Consider the following 7,577-nt stretch of genomic DNA (forward strand, 5'->3'; position numbering starts at 1 on the left):
CCAACAGCAGAAGTAACAACAGCCCCAACAGCAATACCAACAAACAACAGTAGCAACGACGACGACAACAAAAGCAGCAACAACAACAACAACAACAACAATAATAATAATAATAATAATAATAATAACAATAATAATAATAATAATAACAATAATAATAAAAATAATAATAATAATAATAATAATAATAATAATAATAATAATAATAATAATAACAATAATGATGATGATGATGATGATGATGATGATGATGATGGTCATTTATGTAGCGCCTTTTCCTCGCGGTTACAAGCGCCTAATGTTGTTCAGTTACAGTTCATCATTTTTCACTACTAAAGAACTTTAACGCCACAAGCAATGCCAGGAAGTCATTAAATATTGCAATGTGAACGCTGCATAACCATTCTATATAGCGGCTGCGCGTGTATGGCTATTGTGTCGTCTAGTCAGTATTATTACTGGTATTATTATAGGCCTACTTAGTATGTATGTGAATAAAAGTAGGTCTAAGTATGAGTCGGTTATCTAATATGCACATAGTGTACCATAAATTATGTTATTTCCCTAACTCAAAATACAATTAACAACTACTAACGAGCGTACACTTTCATAAAATCTGTGAAAACTGCAATTATACTACGTAATTAGCATACGCACGGTATCCAAAAATAAACTGGTTGCGTGAGATATCAAAAGCGAGAATCGAATATTCAGTTTGAATTACTGTTATATCGATCGGTCGGAGTCGACCATATTTTATTTAAATTATCCTTGGGGCAATATTGTAGAAGGCAACAACTTTTGTTTAGCCCTATACTGTATGCGAATTTTCCGCTAATAGACCTACAAAAGAAAAAAAACTGTACATATGTTTCATTATCAGCTGTAGCCTACACAGTAGAGGCTGCTTATGCAATATTCATTATTAAATAGTCGCTTATACAATAAAACCTATTTATTCTTACCCCTTCCATACCCGCTACTGTCGCTACCTAGGCCTAATAGTGGTATCGGCATCACCCTATCAACGGTTTCCATCTGGCTAGTAGACATAACACTGTGGCTTGACCACTACTTCTACAAATTACAGAAGAACCCTAACGGACACCTTAATTTATAGTCCGATCCCCTTAATAGGGGTGTCAAAAAGAAGGGAATTTACTCTTTACTCTACTTTTGTGTCTAAGGGGGCATAATTGTAGCTTGCTTCTGATCTGAATCAATACTTACGTTAATTTAGTAGGCCTATGGGGAAAACCCAGAGAAGCCCAAGTCGGAGAATGCAAATATTAATATTTAATCAAACGTTTTTTATTGCTCTTTTTTGCATGCGTTTTAAACACACATACACACACACACACACCAAACCAATTCACATACGCAGCCTTACCTATAAATTTAACCGAGAAACACTTAATTTATTTATATATTTCGACTACTGTACTCCTGTTCTTTAGCAATAATATTATACATATACCTATAAATTATAATAATAATAATAAGTTGTTCAGTTTCATGCTGACCTCCTCCTTTGATCGCGTTAATACATAATATTAATAGAGATGCTCATTATTACGACCATATAATTTATTTGCCCAGGCCTGCTGCGTTCGTCAATCTGACCTCGAAACGCGCAGGAAAATACATTGTAGTACAAGCTAGTTTACCTTTTTTAGAAATGAATACAGCAAAACACCTCGCGATTTATTTTTGCTTAACATATTATAATATAGGCCTAATGCATAAAACTTTTCTGATTCCCTTGGTGAATTTGTTTGCAGTCAGTAGATGGGGCGCGAAGGTGAAATGTTAGTGATTCGATAATTATGAGGGGGCTAGTAGCTTGCAAAATAAGGTGATTTTTAACTACATGACCATGATTTTGCTTCGAACATTTTCAGTTGGGGAGGTGGAGTCGAACTGCTAAATACGCCACTGTTAGTGGGCCTATAATTATGTATTTTAGCCGCCTTTTAATGTATGGCAGACTCAATCTCTTTAGAAACCCGTCTGTGTATTATTAAACCATATACATGCTTTCTTCGTCTTTCCTCAATTATGTCTAGTCTCACAAGGCCCAATAATTGCTATTATATCTTATTATAGAATAGAATAGAACGTTTATATAGCGCCGGTATCCGCCAGACATGACGTTCATGGCGCTTCTGCAAATGTTTTAATGCATTTATTATTATTATTATTATTATTATTATTATTATTATTATTATTATTATTATTATTATTATTATTATTATTATTATTATTATTTTCATTATTATTATTATTATTATTATTATTATTATTATTATTATTATTATTATTATCACTGTATTATTATAACTGTATTGTTATTACTGTATTATTAATATTACTTTGATACTTTTACTTAAAATGTAAAGTTATTTTTTTACTTAAGAAATGCATTCTTAAGTAAAATGTAAAAATCCTTATCTCCTCACTGCGATTGGTTCTATTGCGCGTCATGACCTATTGCAAGCGTATAATGACGTATGGTTATAATGTAAATTATTGAACGCCACTTCAAAACATGTTAAATAATTCGTCACAATCTGTCTTCACGTGAAGTCAATTACTAGTGTCTTTCACCTTATAATTCTCACTTAATCACGCGCTAAATTATGTCCCATAACATGGAAAAAGAAAATATTCTTGACCACCATTGATCCGATTATCATTTAATTTCTTCGCCTAAAAAAGAATCCTAATTGAATTCTGTTCATTTTCGTTGGTGTTCGGTACTTTATAGCCTCCATTTGTCCATTAGAGTTTTACGTCTTTCATTTAATTGGGAAATAAATCGTACAGGTAGGTGATATTTAATATATGCTATGGAAAATAGGTCTGTAGTGCAGTAGTATCTATGAGTAGCCTAGTAGAAAGGTCAGAATTTTTGTATTACTGGCCTAAGCCGCCTAATGATTTCTTAATATGCAATAGATAAAAGGGAAAAAAACCATTAATGTTCAGGAACATTGATACATGGTGCGAGGTAGGCCTTACAAAGTACCCAGCAGGGTGGGGTGTTCCCCCTTCCTACGGCTGGGGGCGCCAATGACCCGGTGCTGAGGTGGGAAAATTTGAGGAAATAGCACCTCTAGATGGCCAGAAATGACACTTTTAGTAAAACTCATCATCATCACATCACCATTGTATATAGTCAAAATAAAGCGCCAACAAATTTCTCATGATCATTTATTAGAGATTTTCTGCAACCATTGATATCTTATGAATACCTGATATACCATAGAGAATAAAGCTTAAAAACATTGTCTTTGATGTACTTTACATATTTCAAAACCATGATTTTGCAATGACCTCAACGTCACCATTGGGACTAAGGTGAGGACATTGAGGACATTTGAGGAAATAGTACTTCTAGATGGCCGGAAATCGGACAATTTATATAGTAAAATTTATCATTATCACATCACTATCATAATAGTCAAAATAAAGCACCAACATTTCTCATGATCTTTTATCAGAGATTTTCGGCAACCATAGAGATTTAATTAATATCCTAACTATAAGCTTCAACTATACCGTACCAATGATTATGATCAACAAATCACAACTTTCTTTATCGCCTTTAGCAAAATTTTTAACAATATTATTAATATTATTTATTATCTATCATCTTAATCACCATCGTCATTATTATTATTATTACTAATTATTAAACAAAACTTTATAAACGCTTGCAGAAGGATAAAACCAAACTGAACCATACAATATCACATTTCTGTTAAAAGACATGGCCTGAGTTTTATGGATTTAAGATGAATGTTAGCTGATTTTTTTTGTAAGCTTGATAAATCCACCCATGAGCGGTAGCCGATATAGAGCCAAAAAAATAATTTTTGTATTATTGTGTATAGTGAAAAATTGATTAATCCAACGAATATTCCACTGGGTTACTATCAGGTTAGCGGGTGACTTTCATTGATAGACGTTTATGGTGGGTTTCTATCAGAGCGCAGTCACAAACCTATAATAGAATGAGTTAATTAGAATTTGTACAACATTTACGTCAACACCAAATTATAGGTATAATGTGTGCTGATCCCTATTTACATATTTTAGAAGTATTCATTTTGAGTGATCCCAGGAAAGAATGTGTACNGGAGGGGGGGGGGGGGGGGGGGTTCCCATGACTTCCTCCTTGGATACATACCTGCATGGATAAATCAGGCAAACCCACCCCTCCCCACCCTTATAATAACAATAAGGACACTAAAATAATACGAACAAGGCAAAAACAAAACCACTCCTTGAATTCAGAACACTAAACGAAACAAATGTAGTTTAAAGAAGGCGGGTCACTGATATCGAGTACCAGGCCTCATATAAAGAGGATTAGTTACTGAGAATGACTAAGAATTGGTCACAATCACCCGACAAGTAGACAAATCGTCAGGAGTGCCGACAATCACGAATCATTGAAACAAGGTGCAATAAACAGTCTCATGGTTATTAGAAAAACCCGGGACAAATCGATCATAATGCTGATCCACAATACCGCACAGGCAGTGTACCCACGCAGCACCACGTAGTTCGCAGATTCAGTATCGCAAAGCACGTGGAACCTCGCGTAGGCCTACACTGCAAAAAATGGTATAGTATTACCAGAGGTATTATTACGCAGCAGCTAAAAAACTACCTTTATACCGCTTCATGAACTACTTAATTGATTTCTGAAAATCGGTTGCAATAACTGTAACTTGGAAAATAGAAACTGGCAATGGAGATAAAAGCAGTTTTGTTTATGATTATGATATTTCAGTTGCTGATATATTAGAACGTTTGTACAGACACTAGTTCAACACTACTAATCTTATGCAATTTGTTATCAAGCAATACACTCTGGATTGTTTGCATGACCTAGCTAAGAAGAAAGCGAATTAATGTCACACATTATTATTACGCAAGGTTACAGTGTATGCGGTTCCCATTCTGTAATCAGACCAGACAAATGTGTTTTTTCGATCTAAACCAATATCATGACCGGCACCATATTTGGCCAGGATGTGGTTAGGTGTGGGGTTGAGGCATGGGGTGAAGTGGAGGCGGATTTAAACCTGTGAACTCGACCAACCAGGGTCCACAGAATTGTAATGTGGAAGTTGTTGCAATAAAAAGGCACCATGCGTTGTCCGTGAGATACGAATCACCTGGTCCAGGTAACGCATGAGCTTTGCGAGGGTACTCTAATTGGTCGGGCTTAGCTAGACAAACTGTCAACATTTTCTAGGTACGCCGACAGAAATTCTGATGGTCGAAAGAAACAATTACGTTTCTGTATCTACAGCTAGGTGAATAAATGTGTACATCAAAATTTCTATAAAAAAAAATGCAGTTTGGAGTTTTCGATCAGTTACTACTAATAAAATAATTCTTAGTAGCATGCATATTTTTGTGTATGCCTAATCATAATTATCCCTATTAGACGACCTTATTATGGTTGTTACTATTATTAAAACATTAATTATTATTACTACTACTACTACTACTACTACTACTACTACTACTACTACTACTACTACTACTACTATTATTATTATTATTATTATTATTATTATTATTATTTTTATTATTATTATTATTATTATTATTATTATTTTAGTATTATAAACCATAAGGCCTCCACGTACCTGTGTCTTGGTCCGACTCTACTTTTTTTTGCTTGTTTTTCTGAAGTAAATACCTCCATCGTAACAGACGGCAGTTTACCTTCTGCGTTCCTGTCGAGCCGTCGACTAAATATTTGTGTTTTTAAAAGAGGAGAGACTCCATTCCAAACGTTGCACATAGTTGCCAGATAAAATCCCAAGAAAACTGGAAAGCCGCTAGTTCCGATCGAGCCCAGCCTAGTAAAAACTAGAATCCGTCAGACATTCGATGCTTGTAGAAGCTTCGATCTGAACATGATTTACCGACCCATCAAACCATTTTATGTAAACATATTTAATATCAAATAGAATCCAAATTTAGCAGCGTACGTAGGCAAACCTCAAGCTTTGTAAAATAATCGGCGAAATATAATGAAAAGTAAATAGGCCACCAACTAAAATTTCATCGTCGATTGCTAATACTTCGTATAACCTAATCGAACGTACCTGTCAAATTATTACAACTGGTCGATATCACATTGTTATAGAGATATAACGAAATGCCAACACGATATGGCGCCAACAGATTTAAACCGCGCAAGCGCACAACGCGTCAATTGATCGCCAGTGGCGTAACGATGTTCGTTGCCACAGTCGACTAAAGTGAATATGAAACCATCATACAACAGAAGCTCCAGCTCACCAACTGGGTTTTTTTTCCTGCACGCTTCACTAGTCAAACATGGCGAGATTTAGACGCAATTAGCATTATTCTATGGTTATTTATATGTATATAATTTTCAAATGAAATGGATAAAATGGTCGATTTTTCTGGTCACGTGATTAGTTCCATATGAATTGATGCCGGCCTGTTGAGAACGTGACTGTCGGGAAGGTTGTATAATGATAAGTATTAATAATTTATTGGCGATCACTCGGGAGAGTTGATATCTACCTGATTCACTGCGTTTTCTGGGGGTGGATAGAAGAATGTTTGACGGTGATCAAACATTATCATTATCGTCATCATCATCGTCATCATCATCATCATCGCTTGCATCATTTAAATCACACTATAATTTGTAATTATGAAAACAAATGTGCATGTTGCTTTGATAATTCGTAATTCTCAAAACAACATGCACTTTAACCGCATCAATGTGATCATATCTCTCCACCTAATATATATTCTAACATTTCGGTCTACTTAACTCGATCTCTATCCAATAGACAGCTTCAACAATATCATAATTAGAGCACGTTAACAGTAGCTAGGTGGTCAGGGGGGGGGGGCACGTGCCCCGGGCGCCAGTTTGGGGGCGCTGAAATGGGAGAATGAGAGTAAAAAAATAACGATTTTTTAGAAAAGCATGACGAAACTGATGTATGTCGTCAGATATTTTCAAGTTAATAATAAAAATCTGAATATAGTTGTTTTTATTGGCAAATTTATAGATTGTGATTTCTTTGCAGTCCATTTCGACCCGTTTTTCTCTTCTTTTTTTAATGCTATTCTGTAATGACTACATGAATAAAGCTCACCCTGCCATATCTCAGAACCACGACGGGGCAAAGAGACTATCTGCTTTAGCACTCCTTAGTATTAGTGCGATGAAGCAGACAGCATTGCTAGCTTTGATCATGTCATTAACTTATTTGCAGATGCAAAAGCACACAAAATTCAGTTGCCAGTTCAAACAATGTTACAAATTCAGCGACTTATAAGACAATAAGAATACCAAGTTGTATGCGATAAATACAACAGCCCTACAGATTAGGATAATGGTGAAGTTGTATACAAAGTTCCGAACAATGTAATGGAAACAAGGGTGCGCCACCGGGGGGGGGGGAGGCCCCACTCGGGGATGGCTCCCCCTCCCTCGGTCGGGGAGAAAAAAAAACCATAATTCGTGGGAGAGAAAAAAAATGTATGTATTTTGTACATAGGCC

This window comes from Anneissia japonica, unplaced genomic scaffold (genome assembly GCF_011630105.1).
Source record: "Anneissia japonica isolate Jap-2015-1 unplaced genomic scaffold, ASM1163010v1 scaffold277_len1293397_cov203, whole genome shotgun sequence".
Lineage (NCBI taxonomy): Eukaryota > Metazoa > Echinodermata > Crinoidea > Comatulida > Comatulidae > Anneissia > Anneissia japonica.